This window comes from Podarcis filfolensis (assembly GCF_964270895.1).
Source record: "Podarcis filfolensis genome assembly, chromosome: 12".
Taxonomy (NCBI): domain Eukaryota; kingdom Metazoa; phylum Chordata; class Lepidosauria; order Squamata; family Lacertidae; genus Podarcis; species Podarcis filfolensis.
The window spans coordinates 3,343,178-3,363,734 of NC_139614.1; the positions used below are offsets into that span (position 1 = coordinate 3,343,178).

General features: G+C 43.5%; 1 protein-coding gene across 3 annotated transcripts in view; it reads left to right on the forward strand.

Moving 5' to 3' along the window:
• The window catches only part of COA1 (cytochrome c oxidase assembly factor 1), a 52,725-nt gene that overhangs the window by 24,951 nt on the left and 7,217 nt on the right, over window positions 1–20,557 (forward strand). Inside the window, exon 1 of one of the 3 annotated variants that reach the window (XM_083578374.1) lies at window positions 17,568–17,811. The exons of the other annotated variants lie outside the window; for them this stretch is intronic. The gene's annotated coding sequence lies outside the window, so the exon portion shown is untranslated. Of the gene's footprint in view, window positions 1–17,567; window positions 17,812–20,557 lie in introns of those variants that run through there. 3 annotated transcript variants of the gene reach the window in all.

The window sequence follows — 20,557 nt, forward strand, 5'->3', positions numbered from 1 at the left end:
ACAGAGCTGTTCCGCCAGGCCTTTGGACAGGGCGCAGCCTGACTCCCTCCTCTGGCAACCTGCACAGAATTTTGCTTAACGGTTGCCATTAATTTGATTTTAATTAATTTTTATAATGAAATGTTTTTAGAATGTTGGATTATTTGATTGTTTGATTATTTGATTGTTGTTAGCTGCCCTGAGCCCGGCTTCGGCTGGGGAGGGCGGGATATAAATAAAATTTATTATTATTATTATTATTATTATTATTATTATTATTATTATTGGCCAAAGCCAGCATTTTGAATTGGCCCGGGAACTAATTGGTAGCCAATGCAGTTGGACCAGGATCAGTGTAATATGCTCAAGCCGTCTTGCCCCTGGCTGCTGAATTCTGCACTAGCTGAAGTTTCAAAACCATCTTCAGAGGCAGCCCCACATAGAACATGTTGCAGTAATCTAGCCTAGAGGTTACCAGAGCGTAGATAGCAGTAGTTAGGCTGTGCCTGTCCAGCTAAGAGCGTAGCTGGGCCACTAGCCAAAGCTGATGGAAGGCACTCTGGGCCACTGAGGCCACCTAAGTGTCAAGTGACAGCAAAGGATCCAGGAGTTTCCTCAAGCTACATACCTGCTCCTTCAGAGGGAATGAACCCCCATCAAGAGCAGGCAACCTCCCAGCCGTCTGGTTTAGGAAACTGCCCACTGACAGTGCCTCAGTCTTATCTGGATTGAACTTCAGTTTGTTGGTTCAGCACATCCACTGCCTCACCTGCAGATGTAAATGAGAATTAGAGCTGTGTATCATCAGCATATTGCTGACAACGTACTCCAAACCTCTGGATAACCCCACTCAGCAGTTTCATGCAGATGATAGACAGTGTAGAGAGTAAAATTGAGCCCTGTGGAACCCCACATTGAAGGCTCCATGGGGCTGAAAAACACTCCCCAAGCAGCACCCTCTGGGAACGTCCATCCAGACATACAACCTCTTCAATCAACAGAATGCTTCTTACGAACCTAATGTCAAAGGCCTCTATGGGCACGTGTGTGTCTGCAGGAGGCCACTTTGGTAAGCCCAGACCTGTTTGTTCTCCCATGGCCTCTGGAGTGATGCAGCCCACTTTCACACCTGTATGTTCCATCTAGTTAAATTTAGACCATAAGCATTTATGAATGGTAAACTTGGTAGTCCAAGCTTCTAAATATTATTGCAACAGAGAACCAGCTCCCACATTTTGGGAGTAATGTACAGATGTTTCTCCTATGTTCTGGATTGGTCTAGCTGAGCAGCCTTTCATCTACTTGAATCGAAAGGAGATGCGAAGGCATCAAGTGTTGATCCATTAGAATAAATTCTGATGCCATCTTTTACTGGTCTTCCTGTCTTGCACTGTTAAGTTGGTACATGGTGAGCTGAGGAACTCAAAGTATATATTTCTGAAGCTTTAAAAAAAGCTTTATTTTGGCTTTGACTTTGAAAAAAATTGCTCAAGGGAACCCCTTGTAAACTCAAAGTGCTAAGATATTACTGTCTTGCATAAACACATCTCAAAAATTCACCTAACGTATATCTAACATGTTCCTGCTTGCACAAATGTTGTGTGTGTTATGAAACTGCGCCAACTACTTTCTAGTGGCTGGTCTTGGCTGAACAGTCAGCACGGTGTTCTTCTGCAGTGAATAATTTCCTCTTCCTTGAATATGATTGTTTATACCATGTCAGCTGTATAGCTAGGCACTTACTGAATGTACTAATGCTGCATTTCTGTATCCGGTATTGCATCTCTTTAGCCGTCTGCCACAGCCATTTACTTGAAAAGGATTATATTTAATTGAGGATGTTTATGTTCTCTGTCCAGGATGTTTCAGTTGTGATGTAACTTAGTTTCTTTAATTAAATGTGTAGCAAATGGAGCATAGTCAGGCCTCATATGACTTGACCAGTCAACCGTGAAACTAAAGTCACCTGCTGTTACTGCTGTCACCAAGATGCTTCGATGCAAAACTGTTCTGTCTGATCCAATAGGCATGTTTTGGACTGGATGGATCTTGGCAATTTTCAGCATATGGGATTTATTTCGTTTAGTTCCTTCATTTACATACCCAGTTCAAAACACAGTGTGGCTATAGCATGCCATGGATCAAATGACCTTGGTCGCTCTGAGGGATGACCTTTATCGGGAGAGTGCAATCTTGTTGCTTCTCCTTCATCTTTCAGTGTTTAGACTGGACCTGTCAATTGGGTGTTGGAGACTGGTGCATAGTAGACTGGTTCTGGAAGGCAGAATTGGGAGACCACTGGTTGGTCCTATGGCATTTGTGTTGAGAGGTCCCACAAGGTTATGCCTTGTCCTCTATACTGTTTAACATCTATATGAAGCCTCTGGGAATGATGATCAGGTGAGCAAGGTACCATTAATATGCAGGTGACACAGTGCTCTATTTCTTGTTGATAGCAGGTCCTGGAGCTGTGCTTGAATTCAGTGGTGGGCTGGACTAGGGCTGATAAACTAATTGTAAATCCCAACATGACAGAGATCCTGTGGGTTGCTGGGTCCCATTGTCTGGGAATTAAGTAGCTGGTCTGTTGTACTTGTATTGCACTTGCACTTGCTTTGAAAGAGCAAGTGCAGACTTTGAATGTCTGGGGGTGCTCCTAAATGCAGCACCCTCACTGGAGGAACAAGTGGCCTCAGCAGCAAAGAGCTTTTAGCTCTGTGAGGAGAATAGGGGTGTTCCAGGTGAAAGCTTATTGGGATCATCTTGACTTGCAGAATGATCTCAGCTAGCATAAAGTCCAGGTAAGAAAGTCCAGGTCAATATGTAATGGGAGACTAGCAGAATCTTCCAGAAACAAAAGCCCAGAGAAGCCTATTCTGAGAAACACTCAATAGCTGCCTGAGAAAGGGAGCAGAGTTAAAACAGTGGGATGTTGAGGCTGCATCCAGAGCTGATGGCTGAACAACTGGCCCTATAAAGGGGTCATATTTGTCCCTGTGTGAGCCCGACACCTCTTCCTCTTTCCCTGTTTATTTGCCCTCGAGTCCAATCTCCTAGTCATATGAATCCAAATAGTTGTAAAATGGAAAGCTCCTAGGAACTAGTTGGTATAATAATAATAATAATAATAATAATAATAATAATAATATATCCCACCCATCTGGCTGGGTTGCCCCAGCCACTCTGGGCAGCTTCCAACACATTAAACACTTCCCGATACAGGGATGCCTTCAAAGTCTTCTAAAGGCTGTGTTTTTCTTTATCTCCTTGACATCTGGTGGGAGGGCGTTCCACAGGGTGGCCCCCACTGCTGAGAAGGCCCTCTGCCTGGTTCCCTGTAACTTCACTTCTTGCAGTGAGGGAACCACCAGAAGTATTTTTTAGTGCTGCTGTTTTTAAAATTCCAGTTATATATTTGATGAAGTTTTAAGTTGCCTGAATAACTTTTTAATTTTTGTTCTTTGCCTTTCTATCTGCCTTTTATCCTCTGAGAACAGCAGCAAGAAGCACCAACTCTTGCCTGGTGCAGATATCACAGGGCTGCTGATTTTATGACCAAATCCGAGGTGGCCTTCCTCCTCTCTTCTTCTTTCCTGTGCAAATTCCCTCCTTGTTTCTCGTCAGCATTAATCACAGGGAAATATTAGGTCTGCACCATGCTAATTATGGCTAATAATGTTAACCATGGTTTGCAACCACAATTTCAAACCTTTTAGCTTCAGAATCTGGGGAGAGTTGCATACAGCAGGCAAAGGGCAGGGGCAACTTCAGTCCAGATCAGTGGAGTTTCTTCTGCGCCAGAACTGCTCAAAGCCTTTTTTCTAAAGTGCAGTCAACAAAGGTGAAAACACAGAGGCAAAGAAAGGGAACCGTTCAGGCAAGTCTGTCAAGTTGTTGATGTACTGCCATGTGCTGTGAAATGTTCCATTGATGCAGGTACTTGCTTTATGTCACGTGATCCTCAAAGCTGTAAACTGGTGGAAGCCCCCTCCTGCAACGGGTCTTTTGAGAAGCAAAGCCACAGAGCTAAAATAAGCCGTTTCCAGGAGCGCTGATGGAAAGTGCCTCTGGCTGATAGTAATTATTCCCAAGCCATTTTCAGGTTCAGTTGCTTAATGCCTGTGAACCATCTTTATGAAACAGCTCCAGCTGTATAGAAAAATCTGGTTCAGAATTCACTAAGAAGCTGCTGAAATTTTTGGGGGTTTTTTGAGTGAATATGTAGTTCATATTGAGTCTGGAAGAGGTGATGGCTGTGTGCAACAAATAAATTAACATCGCATTGTATGATCATTATTTCCCCATCTTTGAAGCATATTTTAAATTACTTGTACTTATAAATTTTCCATGTAGATTAAATGGAGAAAAAATAAGTTAGTTTGATATTTATATGAGTTCCAATTCTTCTGTATTGATACACACCTTAAATATGTTGGGGGGGGGGAATAAGTTTCTGAAAATTCCTACATATGGCACCCTCTACTTTGGCATTGTCTTAAATGTAGAGGGATGGGGGGGAAATGCTGCCACTATTATTTCTAGATAGCTTTTTTGTGAGTTTGTCAGTGAATTTAGGCCATTTCCTTCCAGAAACATGAAAAATATTCTGCCTAATCTCAAACATAACTGCACATGAGCAGAAGTCTTTCCATCACATTTTGAGGGCTGACCCAAGCATTGCATGGAATACTTTTTAAAGTGCTGTACAAGTCCTAGGGTGATGAAAACAGCAAGGTTCAAAATTGCAGCTCTACCAAGTCAAAATGTTAACATCTGCTTTGGAGTAAAGCAGATGCTCTAGCATTATAATAAGGCAAACGAGGTCCATACTCCCCACATCTGAGTGCACCCTAAGTCCTGCTCAGGACAAATGTATTAAGTGCAAACTCATAATTAGCAGGACACAATGACTTTGTATATATGTAATTTTAGAATTTATTTAGTATATATTTATTGCACATTTCAGACCAGTCCTGTTTCCAAAAGCAACTCCCACCAATTGAAAAAAATAATGGAAGACTGCCTTGCTATCAGCCTTTACAAATGATAAATGGCCAGATACCCATTTGGCTAGGTTGACCTTCACGTGCTGCTCTTGCTACTTGAATGGCTCTTCTTCCTTAAGGAAATGGATGGGACCAGAGTGTCCTTCCCTCATGTGGCTTGGGACAGACTAATCTTTCTAGCAGACAGGAGAGGAGGCCAGCTTCCTGCAGCTGCTCTTTCGTTGACCAGTGGATGGGGCCAGGTTAGTCCTCCCCTTGCCATGAAGTTTTTCCTGGGAGGCAGGGGGCAGGTGCTACCTCTCAGTTGTTCTTGGTCCCCTGGATTGTGGAGTGGGCCAGAGAGAGCTTCCCTTCTGCTCTGTAGCCGCAGGGTTACTAACTGGAGATTGGAGCTGAGTATTCTTTCTGGTCGTGGAGATTCCTCCAGCTGTTCCTTGTCTGGCTGATGGATGGGTCCAGGTTGGTTTTCCCCTTGCCCTGAAGTTCCTCCTTCTGGTTTAGGAACCACATCCAAGTGGTTCTTGATCTCATGGCAGAAAACAGACTGAGCGTCTCAGAGTTAACATTAAGAATAATCATTTTTAATTTTTATTCTTTGTTCTTGGAGAGATCCCCTTAACGACGAGCTTGAGATATTTTACTTCTCCATGATAGCTGCTTACTGTACCTTTTTGTTTTCTGCGTATAAGCAGTACTATTTACCCTTGAATCAAAATGAAGGACCTTATGCTAGTCATAAACATTTTTGTCCCTTCATTGGTGAGAATTCACATCTCTTTGCAAAGGAGTGGGAAACTGATTAAAATGGGAGCAATTATCTCTGCTTCGTTTTACTTTTGTATTACTTTCTCTATTGCTATCTCTTACTGATTAAAGGCTGGAGTTGCACTGCTGTTTAAATATTTGCATTGTGGTTGTGCCAAGTGGCCTAGCAAGTTGCAAAGGATGGCATTCAAATTCCCCATTTAGGAAAAGCTGCTTTTAAACATTTTGTCTGATGAAGAAACAGATGTTTCAGCCCATCAGCACATCATTCAGCACATTTGCCAAGATCTTAAAATGGGCTAGATTGGGGTTCACTGTTAGTGAGAGATTCTGTCCCACCCCTTCAGAACTTTAGGTTTCAAGTTTATTCCTCTCTTCAACACAGTGGAAGATCACAATTTCAAATAAGTGAGGCAAATGTTTGTTTTATTTCACAGCAGGGGGTGGGGGCTGCCGGGTTGACCGTCCTGGGTGCATTTTTCTGGGGGGGGGGAGGGTGCTGTGCATCTGGCTCCTCCTTGCCCTTCCAGAGGATTCACCAGGCAGATTGTTCAGATCAGATCCCAGCCTCGCACAGCGACGCAAGGGTGGCAGGGTGGTGTGAGAAGAACACAACAGCCATGCACCCTTTGATCCCAGACTCTCCCTTGCTTTGCCCTGCCAGCCCCAAGCTGCTTTGTGAGCTGGGGTGGTCCAGGGGTGATGGTGGCTGGCTGGGCTCCCCCCGGCACTGGCACGCAGGTGGCGCAGCATGGCCCCGCTTGGCTACAGTTGGGCGCGTGTGCGCTGGTGGCTGGCTTGGTGGGCTCCTTTCACCCTCTGCCCCCTGCCCCCTGTGGCGTGTGCCCATGCCAGCCTGCCTCAGGCGCCAGCAAACCATGCTACACTGCTGTTTCACAGAGAACCAATAGGTTGGTTTTGATGTCATACATTTTACAGTTGTCAGCTGGTTTAAAGCATTTTTACTTTATTGATCTTCTGAATCAGATTTCAATAAATGTGCATATTATTACCAAGATTTCAATGCAGGTTTGACATTATGGGATATTGGCCCTTTTCATGTGGGGACCATATGTAGGAGAAACTACATGATTTTCAGAAACTTACTTTCCCCCTTAAAGTGGGGAGGGAGGGTGCATGCAAGCCCAACCTTAATGCCCCCCCCTTTGCCTAAAGGCATGGAGAAGGTTCCTAAATATTCAGTGGAAGAGGAGGCTGAAGAGGCTATGCGTGCAGCCCTCTTCCACACTCTAAGCCGGTACAGACAGCATAACAGGGCTGTAGAAAATAGCAAAAGAGAACTCATTCTAAGCAAATACTTCTCACTCTTAGAAGGAAAGAAAGACACATCTCCTAATATAATAATGTATCAGAACCAAAGTTCCTTTTAAAAAAGCAACGTCTGTACTCTAAGCCTGTAGCATCACCAATTAATATTTGCCTCTGCCAAAAGCTTGCAGCCCACTTTAACTTATTACTGAATTTGTGTTTAGGAAAGTATCTCCCAGATCTATTTGTCTTATGGCTCCTGGTTCATTTCCCTCTGTTATTTTATGGCTCACTTGCCTATTCTGTCAGTGGGCTAATGGGCACCTGCAGTGTGGCTTTTTTTTTAAGTGATCTCTTTAGCATATCCACATGTCTGCTGGTGAACTGTCCTGTGAGGTGCCAAATTCTACCCAGAGAAATGTTCTTGGAAAAGGTACATAGACCATCCGTTTCTATGGTCACAGGATTGCTTCAGAAAATCTACAATTTCTTGAGCATCAGACATCAGAACTGGTCCCAAGTGCAATTTCCCTCAAAGTTTTTGCTTGTTGGATAGGACCATCTGGTACAATGCATTATATAGTGAATCTGTTAAAGGTATTTTGGTGCTCCAATAAAAGGGTTTAGAGACCTCAAAGGTAACAATTGCTACAATGTGTGTAATTTACTAGGGGAACAACTCTAGCTGAGTAGTAGAGCACATGCTTTCCGTGCAATAAGGTCCCAGGTCCTGTCCCTGGCATCTCCAGGTGGGGCTGGAAAAGGCCTCTGTCTGAGACCCCAGCAGCCCCTGCCAGGGCAGGCAGCACTGAGCTGGGTGGACGAGTCGTCTGTCCTGGTCTAATGGTCTGACTTCTCCTTCCCGTTATTCTGGCTATGTTGGCCTATAGAACAAAGATGAAAAGGGGCAAAGGCACTAGTGCAGAAAGAGAGGAAACCTGTCATTTTGCCTTCATTTTAAAATGTAATTTAATTTATTGTATTTCTATGCCGCGTTTCATTTAGATGAATCCCAAAGCGGCTTTCAAACCATATATAACAATAACATAAAAATGCAATAGAACATAACACAGCATATGTCATATAAAATAATTAACAAATAATCAGTAAAACAAATACAATCTGTCAAACACTATTAACCAAGCAGCAACTAAAAAATAAGCTAAATATCACAATTACAGCAAATGTTATATGATTAACAAATCAACATGACTTTTATATCTATAAAATAATATTGACAACATTAACAGAATACCAACTGAAAAGTTAAGCAAACAGACAGGAAAATGTAGAGCACCCCTCAACCCTTGGGCTGTGGTGGGTGTGCAGAAACTTTGGCGTCTAGATGCAGGCAGCATTATTTACTAGGACAAATGCATATCAGGGGGTTCTCCACACCCCAAGGTGTACTGTAAAAAAATAATTTCTCACTGAACAAGCAAATATGCTTTTAAGGGGCAATGAACGTGTAGGCTTGCCATAAAGGTAAAGGGACCGCTGACCACTAAGTCCAGTGGCAGAGGACTCTGGGATTGCGGCGCTCATCTCGCTTTACTGGCCAAGGGAGCCGGCGTTTGTCCGCAGACGGCTTCCGGGTCATGTGGCCAGCATGACTAAGCCGCTTCTGGCGAACCAGAGCAGTGCACGGAAACGCCGTTTACCTCCCGCCGGAGCAGTATCTATTTATCTACTTGTACTTTGATGTGCTTTCGAACTGCTAGGTTGGCAGGAGCAGCGACCGAGCAATGGGAGCTCAACCCGTGGCAGGGATTCGAACCACCAACCTTCTGATCTGCAAGCCCTAGGCTCTGTGGTTTAGACCACAGCACCACCTGCGTCCCCTTGCCATAGTAAGCACCAAAGTAGGAGAGAAGGCAGGCATCCCTCAGGTGAGGAGATGGTTCTTTCTAAATGCCCTCCATGCACGTTGCCCCTTGTGTGCCCTTCCCAGTATTCTCCCCCCGCCCACGGTGCTGCTGCCCAATTCATGATTCCTGCTTTCTTATGAAAGGGAAAGCACCATAAGTGCACAGGGACACCTTGTAGATGACAAAAGGTCTTTCAATGACAAGCTTAAAGAGAACCACTTTCCCCTCCTCATAGAACAAACAAGGCAAAACTCTGGCTTTCAAAGTTGATGTTTTGAGATACTTTAAACTAGGAAATAATACCCTTGCAAGCCAATGTATTAGACTCACCCAGTGTATTCTAGTTTTCAGGAGAAAAGAAGAAAAAAGTACCCAATAGATTAATGTTGCTTAGGCTCCAAGGCAGAATAATTTGTTCTTACTTGTTGAAGCAAACACTTAATCTGTGCTGTCCCAAGACATTTTCTGCCTGAAGCATAGCCTTAAAGGCACACATGCATCTCTTGGCAAGGCCAACACTTTTGAAAGGTTTATTCCTGCTTACATTGGCATGGGAGGTCATGCCTCCTGTCTTTAGTATTCCCCCCCCTCAACAGCACCCACCTCCTAAATAGGCTTTAAGACAGTTGGTGTGGAAGGAATAGACAATTTAATCTATAATGTCTTAATTCTGTTTTTCCTTTGCTTCAATCTGAAAACCCTGTTATTTAAGAATGTATGAATCATCTACTGGATCAGGTCAATGACCCATCTAGTCCAGCATCCTGTTCCCACAGCGGCCAGCTGATTTAAATTTCAGACACACACACACACACACACAAAATCCACTTAACGGAAGAGCATTTTATTGAACTGTCCACTTTATTGAAGTGTCATATCTGGGAATATTTGGGTTAATCAAAGATGCTGCCATCAGTAGTAGATATGATCTAGGTATCCCCTGCCACCACCGCTGCCCAATTCAATTATTTCTTCAGTCCATCACAAAATATATTAACCAATTTTAAGACTAATGAGTTACTGATCCGATGCTTTCGTCCTATCAGGTTATCAGCACTTATTGTCACCTTTGTAATAGCTGCTTAGTGAAGGAAAATGAGTATTTCTTCTTCTTCTTCACTATTATGACCACGGCACTAATTAAAACATTCTTGTTCATTTTTAATAAGCAATCTCCAACAGCAGTAGATAGGACTTTTAGTTCCTTAAAACACAGAGTCATGGATAATGAACTGATGTTGAAAGTTAAGGTTCTTCTCACATGTGCCCAAATTAAGTGATTTGTAGCAGTGTGGTATTATTGGCTGCTTTTTCTCTTCAGTCAGTATCAAAAAGCTGCACAAACCAATTAAAGAGACAAGCCGCCCAGACTGAGGGCCAGGTGTCTGTGAACATGTTTTTCCTAAGTTGGGGTAGTCTCCCATGATAACTTCATTGGCCATGGCACACAATTAATTGTGATTGCTGTGAACCACAATGTACACATGTGACTTGCAGTTAGAGTGCAGTCATCCTGCAATTTATGTGGGAGTTACATTCTGGGATCACATCTAAAGCCATCATGGTGTATAGTCAAAACACATTGGGTGCAATGGTGGGTGGGATTGCCAAAGGCTTTCACCAGGCAATTGTCTGGTATGCAGGTAGGGAGGTATTTTGCCAAGCTCATAAATGTGAATGTGCACAAGTTGAAGGTGTGTAGGTTGCAGGTTTGCTGTATTGCAAACATGCAACTAGAGATACCTTGTGAAGGCTGAGGTCCTATTCCCAGTTACTTGGAAGCAAGCCCCTTTGTGCTTGGTGGCCCTTCCAAATAAAATTGCTCAGGATCCAGCTGCACATTGCTTCAAGTGGCAGTTATCATCCTGTGTTGCATAGGGTTAAAAAACAACACCTTGCAGTAGAATTGAGGATGGAGCCAAAAGAACAACAAAACTGGAGGGTCAAGAATCAAGGTAAAACTTCTGAGTATTTTAGAACCCCAATTTGGTTATCTGGCAAAAGACTGTGTCACTGGTCAGACTGGCACAGTTTTGGCTGGTGAGCAGTTCTACTGGTGAGCTGTTGTGTGTAGTGGCTGTGCCCATGGATTCGGTCACCTCAAATGGTGTTGCTAATGCAGGGATGGGGAAGTAGATCTAGCCAGCAGGCTGGCACTGTGCATCATTTTTGGGGATGAAACTTAACTTTTTTCCATGCACAATTGTATTTCCTGTTTATAAACATGACCAATGTTGGGCTCCCCTGGATGAGTTTTCAGAAGAAAGTTAAAGGGCACAGTTTGTGTTTTGAAGCTACAGACAACTTTTAGACTTATCAGCACTTGGAAAAAGAAAAAGATCAGTTCTTTTACTAGTTCACACATGCCAGGGTGGAGTTTGAGGAGCCTTTAAAAAGGCAGTTACATTTTAACCCCTGGCAACAGTTTGAACATTGCTGTCTAACAAGCAGCCTGTGTTGAATGTTCTTCTCCTGCCCAGCTGATGAGAATTAGTCACATGAGATTCCTGCATACAGGGGATTGGGCTCAATGACCCATGGGTCCCTTCCAGCTCTGTGATTCTACACACCCTTCACCACCTCAAGACTCCAGTCAAGGTTTACTCAGCCTTAGGTGGGACAGGAGCAGAGTTTCCTGCGCATAACAATATTAGATCAATCATTTTGTGGCTTTTGAAATCTCTTAGTTATGCATTGCAATTGCTTCCCATTTGCAAAGGAATAAGGTGTGTTGTGTCTCTCCTTTCAGAAAAGTTCTACCTATGGTCTTCAAATGACATTTTCCGGAGTTTCATTTACAACAGTGGCACTGTTCTGAAGTAGATTGTTTCAGGATACAACTAGCACTTCCTACTCACCCCCCCATGTAATAACTGTATGTTAGGCAGCACAAACTTGATGGGTGGTATGTTATAACTTTTACCTGCATTGCAGGAAAAGCTTTATTTGCCTCCTGTACAGATGTCAAAGGCACAACAGATATGCCAGAAGAAAAAGAAGCTGAGACCTGTTTTCATGTGACAGGGAGCTGTGAAAAATGTTCCACTCCAGTCACGGGAAGCACATGGCAGGGCAGTTTTAAAACCTTACAGGCTGGAAGTCCCAAATGAAAGAAGGAGCTTAAAGGGTGTGGCTGGGCCACAATGCTGGGGCTGTCTGCTGACCAGCAAAGGGCTACTTGGGCCTGCTTCTGTGCCTATTTAACAAGCAGCTTGAGCGGCAGCAGATGAAGCTCCTCATAGGATGGAGATGTTTCTTCACTTGCTAATGCTGCACAAGGGTCAAGATCAGGATCAGGACTGATAAAAATCCTGACAACTCTTCTGGCAACAGGAAGTGACCTAGACTGGGGCCAGTGGCTGCAAAGCAAGTCAGCTCCTACTCTTGAGTCCTGTGAGTCGGCAGGGGAGCAAAGCCTTCCCAGCCCCTCCCAAGCTGCTCTCTGAGTTGGCACCGTTCACCCAGGGAGCGCACCTGGAATGGTAAGAGAGCCAACCCAGCACACAGGAGACCGGCACACATGCCGAACAATTAATTCATCTAATCTTCTGGCAGGGTATTTGTGCAGTGGAAAGACTTCCCAAATGATAAACATGTTTTTCAGAGGCAGAAGCTCTACTTGGGAGCAGTCTGGGGGTAGCCCAGCCCTGGAAGTATGAGAAGGCATTTCCTTTCTGTTGCAGGGATGCTCCTCGGACACTGGCTTAGGAGGACTCCCAGGCTTGGGTCAGCAAAAATGGGGTGAAGGCAGTTTTAGATAACAGAGAGAGATGAAAAGAGATTAAGGTGCTCAATTTCTTCTTGGGCTGTACTACTTCAGTCTGCGGGTGGGGAATCTCAGATTTGAATACACACACACACACACACACAGGGACACGGGTGGCGCTGTGGGTTAAACCACAGAGCCTAGGACTTGCCGATCAGAAGGTTGGCGGTTCGAATCCCCACGACGGGGTGAGTTCCCATTGCTCAGTCCCAGCTCCTGCCAACCTAGCAGTTCGAAAGCACATCAAGCACAAGTAGATAAATAGATACCACTCTGGCGGGAAGGTAAACGGCGTTTCTGTGTGCTGCTCTGGTTCGCCAGAAGTGGCTTAGTCATGCTGGCCACATGACCCGCAAGCTGTACGCCGGCTCCCTCGGCCAGTAAAGCGAGATGAGTGCCGCAACCCCAGAGTCGGTCACGACTGGACCTAATGGTCAGGGGTCCCTTTACCTTTACCTTTACCATTATCTTTACACACACACAATCACACATTTAACACTTAGTTTAGCTCCCCCCGGTGCAGTTTAGACTGCAGAGTATCTCCTCCCACCCCAACTTGGAAACATGAAACTATGTTCCTTCATGCTAAATTTGCATCCTTGTAACAATAGTGTAAGTTTGTGAAATTGACAAGGACCTTGACCCTTTCAAAGACTGCCCTGAAACGCCATATTACTTTGGAGAGTGTGGAGCTTCAAACAATCTCATAGTAAGATAAAAATCAGGACTGGGTCTTAAGGTGGAAAAACAGCTCAATGTATATTTGGGTTCTTGGTTTAAATCATTTTTCAAATCTTGAGCAATGTATGCCTGTTTGTGTGCATTTTTATTTTTTAGAAATAAATATTATTTAGAAATAATAATTTATGCCAATTTTACTATAAAGCTTCTACAGAGGGGAAGAGAGATTCACTTTTCATAGTCAGGAGATACCAGGTGCTGTTTATGGGGAGGGAGTGATGGGCCCCCATATGGTGAGGACAGCCTTGAGGTATCCCTGTTTAGAACAAATATATGCAAACCCGCCAGCATGACAAGTACAGACCTGCTGCCAACAAGGCAGAAATAGATACTTGGTGGAACAGAAAATAAAAGGTATTTAAACTAAGTCAACACCAGAATACTCTGTTACGTTTTCCAAGGTTAAAAAAGTGCTAAATTACTGGTGAAGATAGCTTTCCAGATAATGTTCAGAAAGGTTATAATTTCCTGTTGGACCAGTGGAGGAAAGAAGATTATTGATCTGAAGCTGAGAATGCAAATAATTTCCTGTATACTGAGCTGCCAAATGCTTCCCTTTATTGATTTTTCTCCCTCTATTTGCTTAACGAAATGTTGTTTGGGTTGAATATGTACATAGTTGACCCATTATTAATAGCTAAAAATAACCCAAGGACCACAAAGCAGAAAGAAGGAGAAGAGGTGTGAGAAAGGGGGGGGGGGAAGCATCTCAGTTCCAAGAGGAGAGCAAGGGGGAACAGCTTCTGAATTTGATTAGCCTATTTTGTTGATGTAAGTTTCTGTAAGAGTGGGGTTTCTGTTATAAGAATAACACAGAGATACACACGCAGCTCCTTTGCTTTGAGAGGAAATTAAAAAGCAAGGAAGAGCCTTGGGTTTTCAAGCCACTTGGCAGGAGCTGTGGCACATTGAAGATTGAATTCTAAAATGATATGACAGCAGCTTGTTGGAAACACATATTTGTGTGTTATCATCAGGGAGCCGGGGCAACTATCTGACACCCTTTCACAGGGGCAGGTGAGGGCAGGTGAGGTCCCGGCTTTGGAACATGTCATTCTGCAAATAATGTGGAGTATTAATAAATGTAGAAGAGTATTTGCTGTCAAGCTGGTTACAAGGTTGTAGTTCACTGCAGGGACCTTGACAGTATTGGGAATAATTAGAGCAGAGCCAAGGAGGACTTTTCTATGCTTCAGCTAAATCCAAAAGATGTCCTGATGCCCTGTATTGTTTGACCTGAAGGCAATTAAGAGTATGTGCTTCTTTTCTTTATTTTTTTAAAGCAAATAAGCTGCTAGATTTACTTTACCCCTTTAGCTATCTAAATGCAGGCACACAACCAAAATGTAAATCCCTTGGAGTGAATTAAGCCTGCAGCAGAAAAATCAGATCAACATATCATGTCTTTAGATCCAGGCCGCCTCCCCACCACCCTCACGCTTCACGTGATGCATTCAGAGCAATGTGTACATTATTTGGGGCCCTCAAAGCTCAGTGGCCTTGGGATGGTCCCTGTCTCTCAGTCCAACCTCCCTTGCAGGCTTGCTGCAAGGGTAAAATGGGGTGAGGAGAGAACCAGGGACCCTGTCCTGAGCCCCTTGGCGGAAAGGGGGGCATAAATAACCATGGACCACATTCAAGAAGTTAAAAATCCTATAAAGTGGTCAAATACTGATGACGGACATCAAAGATGTGTGTCTGTGTTTCAACACCTTTTAATCTGCAGCCGAGGTGAAGCTGAGGTTCCAATACTTTGGCCACCTCATGAGAAGAGAAGACTCCCTGGAAAAGACCCTGATGTTGGGAAAGATGGAGGGCACAAGGAGAAGGGGACGACAGAGGACGAGATGGTGGGACAGTGTTCTCGAAGCTACCAGCATGAGTTTGACCAAACTGCGGGAGGCAGTGGAAGACAGAAGTGCCTGGCGTGCTCTGGTCCATGGGGTCACAAAGAGGCGGACACGACTAAACGACTAAACAACAACAACAATACTACAATATTTTAATATGCTTCTGTCTCTTCGTTGTTGTTTTTTAAGTGTTGCATAATTACTTTTTATTATATGCTTCTCATGTAAGTTGCCAGTCCTCTTAAGCAGATGACCTTTGGCAACTCAGTATTCCTCCTGCTGGTCATAATTCAATTGGAAAACCTATCTGGCAGCAATGGTGTGGGAAATTTCAGTCAAAATCAACCATGCATGAGCGCTAGTTAGTTCATGAGGGGGTTAAGGTAATAGAGATGGGTTTCTAGATTCAGCTAGGTCACGCCACCCTTTTTCTGATGAGGAAGTGAAGCTTTTCTCTTCCTGTTTCCTGTTTCTCCATGCCATGTAACCTGCCAGGGAGGATGTATCTTAAGCCTGCTCCAAGCTTAGAATATGTTTGAAGTTATCTTTCTGTATTTTATACCCAAGAGCAGTGCTTTGTTTCTTAAAAAATGTTTAAGGGTACTCTCATTTTCCTACTCATATTGAAATACTGCCCCTCAATGAGGCCAAAGTTAGATTCACAAAATGTTTAGGGGTATGTGTACCCCTGCGTCCCCCCAGGGAAAAAAGCACTGCCCAAGAGTATTTTGCCTGCGTTCTCCTTGTTGCTGCTGAATAAATGCATGAATCTGACCTTTGGAATGTTTTGTAAATAAAATGTTTTAAACATACTTCTGCTCATTGCAAGAGGGGTAGAAAACAGGGAGTGCTGTATTCAACTAAATGACGTACGAAAATAGTTCTAACAACCTATATTCCTAACCCTGTGCTGCTGCTTAACTTCTGTGAGTTTCAACTTTGCTACTGGGAACTCTCTCCTGCTGGAGAATGTGTTTCGCTCCCCGTTTTGAATTTAGGCACTCAGCTGATTATTTTATTCACCCCATGGGTGAATTTCCACCTAACAAATGGAAGACTAGATGAATCAGTGCATGGTTTGGGAATTGTTAATAAGCAGTGAAAGCCAGTTTCTATAATATGTTTTATTCATTGTATCCCTACATATATTGGCCATTCCCTGTGTATGTCATAGAGTTCAGTCCCATGAATATCTCTGCCTCAGACATAATGTGTTGCCCCCAATAACTATGTAGATCCTTGGTTTTGTGCCATTTCCCATTGTGACCACGTGCTCCATATAGCCTTCCAATACCAGCACACATGTGTTTTTGTGGTTAGGCTGATAAGTAGATAAAGCAGTTCTTATAACCTGGTCCGGTAATGAGATGATGTTTGAAATAGAAGTAACCAGGAACAAGGGACATAAAAGAAACCTGTTAGCCTTCCAGAGTGCTGGGATGGACTTGCTTGCTTCACTTTGCCTGTCTGGAGAAGCATGAAGATTGTGATTGATTCACCAGTGACTAGAATTAACTTCAGTGCTCTAAAGCAGCAACAGTGATATAATTGCACTGTTGTTCTTTATAACACACCCCACTATTATAACCTTTTCATTTTCCTCCCCCTTCAAGCAGCAATAAAATTCAGAGTAGTATTATGTAACAGGAATTTGCATTCCTTTGCTCATCCTTGCTTCTCACCTGCACTTAAAGTACTTTTATTTTATGAGAAACCTAAAACACTTCATAAGAACTGCACTCACCCACGTTGAGGAAATTACCGATTTATCTTTTTATGCTGGATTTGGGCTTAAGCAGATCATCTATGACCAAGCTCTGAACCATTAGAAATGTTGCTTCTTTTATGAGAAATAAAAAAGTGAGAGGCCCAGCGCTTTACAGGAGGATTTCATTTAAAATGAGAAAGTTTTAATGTGTATATATAGAACAGTGTTTATCTCCAAGTGTTCTGAACAGCTGATGATTAAAAAGACAAAGCAGCACCAAACTGCAACAGCCCCCAAAAACAAACCCCAGAATGACAACTAAGATCCAGGTGTATGTAGATGAAATATGGTTCTCAAAGAGCAATCATAGGGTCAGTTGTTTTAACATAGGTGCCATTCTGAAAAATAATACCACAAGATGGTAGAATTTGTTATTAAATGATTGAATAGCATCATGCTACATCTATTGCGTTTTTTAAAAAAATATTCCTGCAGGACTTTAAATATAGTCAGAAGCTGAAACTAGATAAATATCAAATATTATTATATAACATTAGAAATGAATGAACAAGACTAAATGTTTCAATGCAGCCTCATTTTGTATCAGTTTTGACGAGAGTTGAAAAGTGCCTCCTGTCTTATCAGGCTTGCAAACACATCCTCCTGGATGTCACCTTTTTCTTCCTGCTTTTCCTCAGCACCAGGGCAATGCACATGATTTTTGTTCATGCCAGCATGATGCAGTAAGTCCGTCAGTGAACAGAAAACCAGTTTGGATCAAATCATGGTGTGGCGAAGAAAGAGTAAAAATGGCATCAAGAAGGATCAGCTGACGGGGCAGAAAGGGCATCAAAACTAGGTGAATGTTTTACATAGTGAGGGTCTCCTCCCACCCACCATGCCTGATAATTTGCTTGGCTGCTTTGAATGGTTAATTCTTACGCAAATATCAAAACTGATGGACATTCAGCACAAACCTAAATAGACCGAGTGAATATTAATAACCAGTTTTATATATTCAGTTTCTTTTTCTACTTGGGGAAGTATGTTTGGGGAGCATTATATGCGTGCATGGCAGAAAGGGTAAGTGCTAATCTTAACCAAATGCTAAAGGTACCACCGACATGGTGTGAACGAGTGGAATTGAAAAACAGGGTGCCATGAAATGGCAAATGAAAGGTGGGAAGGTGAGAGAACATGCACATGGAAATGTCTGTCACTTATGGTTGTTGGCCATTCTGTTTTGCTGAACCTGCTAAGGATCCTTGGGTGCAACGACACAATAATTAAATCTAGGACTATGGTTTAAGAGCTGCCTCTCTCTTGCAAGGAGGAGCCTGTGAATGTTCTCCACTGCCTGCTTGCACCTTCTTTGTTTCTCTGATCTACTCCAATCCCCTGTAGTGCTTAGCATGGCATATTGCTTAGCAGGGGCAGCGAGCATAGCCCCCACCCCATGACTTTGGCCCAATCACATAAAATACTGAGGGGCCCTTCAAGCAGGTGGTGGTTGTTTTTTAATGCCTGCAAATTTCCCTCCATACAAATCCAGTAATCAGCACGAGGAGAAAGGATTTTTAAAGAATTCCCTCCAGGTGCTGATCCAAATCCTTTTCTCCTGCAGCTGCCTTTTAAATGGGGAAAGAATGGGAACCAGAAAGGCCAGAGTTGGAGAGTTGAGTTGTGTGTAGTTGAAGGTAGAAGCAAGGCTGAAGGTTAGGCAGCTGAGAGAGAGCCATGCCTGATTTCTGCTGGAATCCAAGGCTGTGGCTATGGGACAGGCAAGGCCCCCTTGGGGGTGTTAATGCTGTGAACCCCTCCATTGTAGACTCTGGTGGTAAAGGTAAAGGGACAGTCGTAGCTGACTCTGGGGTTGTGGTGCTCATCTCGCTTTATTGGTCGAGGGAGCCGGCATACAGCTTCCGGGTCATGTGGCCAGCATGACTAAGCCGCTTCTGGCAAACCAGAGCAGCACACGGAAACGCCATTTACCTTCCCGCCGGAGAGGTACCTATTTATCTACTTGCGCTTTCAACGTGCTTTCGGACTGCTAGGTTGGCAGGAGCAGGGACCGAGCAACGGGAGCTCACCCCGTCACGGGGATTCGAACCGCCGACCTTCTGATCGGCAAGTCCTAGGCTCTGTGGTTTAACCCACAGCGCCACCCGCGTCCTAGACTCTGGTGGTATATATGTGTAAATAAACCATATATCATAAAACTACCACAGTCTCTGCTGTGCCTCATTCCCAAAGGACACACAAACCCTGGGTGTCTGGAACCCCTGGAATCTCACACCAAGCAGAGATTGGGATGACATGCAACAATATGTAAGATGGGCAAAAATAACCTGTAATGTTAAGATCCAAAACGCAGCAGTCTGATTGGTCCTAGAACAATAGGATTCAGAATGCAGCAGTCTGACTGGTCCTAGAACAATGCAGCAGTATGATTGGTTGGCAGGAACCACCCAATCATTCTCCAGATAGAAGCGAATCCACAACCTGATTGGCTTACAGTAGAATTCCGGAATTAGCCAATCATGTGCAGCCCATTGTGTAAATAATGTATATAAAGCAGATACTTTGAGGGGACATTCATTCATTCCTCCTCACCACTATGAGCTGAATAAAGAGCATGAAATCACTTTGCGACTCTGAGTATATTTCACTCAGTGAGAGATTTCATTGTTTTTCGCAAAGTTTTCAATAGTCCCCAGCAAGTAATGTTTATCAACTCCTAACCTTTGATTTTACTCAGAAACAAATGTGGTATGGCACTTCTAGGCCTTGTTTCTGAAAGCAACATACCAAGTATGTGGCGTCCTACTAGGAGGTGAGGATGTCTCAGGCACTCTCTTATGACTCTCTTATGAGCAAGCAAAGTTAGACATGCAAATAGTGTCACCTGAGAAAGATACCAATATAGACTAAAGAAAGGAAATGGTTTTCCATTTTCTACATCAGTGGCCATTAGTTTCCATTGTGACATTTAATAAGATGTTTGACAGCAGTTCTGCTGAAGCCTTACTTTCTAAGAAAGCTTTCATGAAGCTTTCCAGTAGCCCAGCATAGGCTGAAATCCACTTTAGAGACACTGCTTTCAAAGATGCCAAAATAATCTGGGTGGGGCTGATTTGAAGAGGTGAGGTAGCCTGAGGGAAGGCAAGAATTCAGTCAGCATCCTTGAAGGAAGTCAGGACGCCAAAACACAAACAGGATATTTGGGATGTGGGCGTTGCTCTGTTTTTTTGTGGAACCAAGTAAAAAAGGAGACGGACCCTTGAATGAGTGTTTTCCAGAGATTGCTTTCCTAAGGGATTTCTAGCACTTCTCTGCAAGAACTCTTTTCTCAGATGCCTTTCTGTAGAGAAGAGAGGCATGAGGAGGAGAAGGGTTAAAGATGTACCACAAAGGCTGCAGGAAAACCTGTGGGAAGCACCCGTTTCCATCAAGGGAAAGGATACTTACAGAGAGGGCAGTTCAAATATATATATATTTTTTAGCATGTAGTTGTTACGATGACATTAGGATTCCTTAAGTTCATGTCTTGTTTCCAACTTCACCAGAATCTTCTTGGGTGTGAGGAATGCCACTTAGAATCAAAG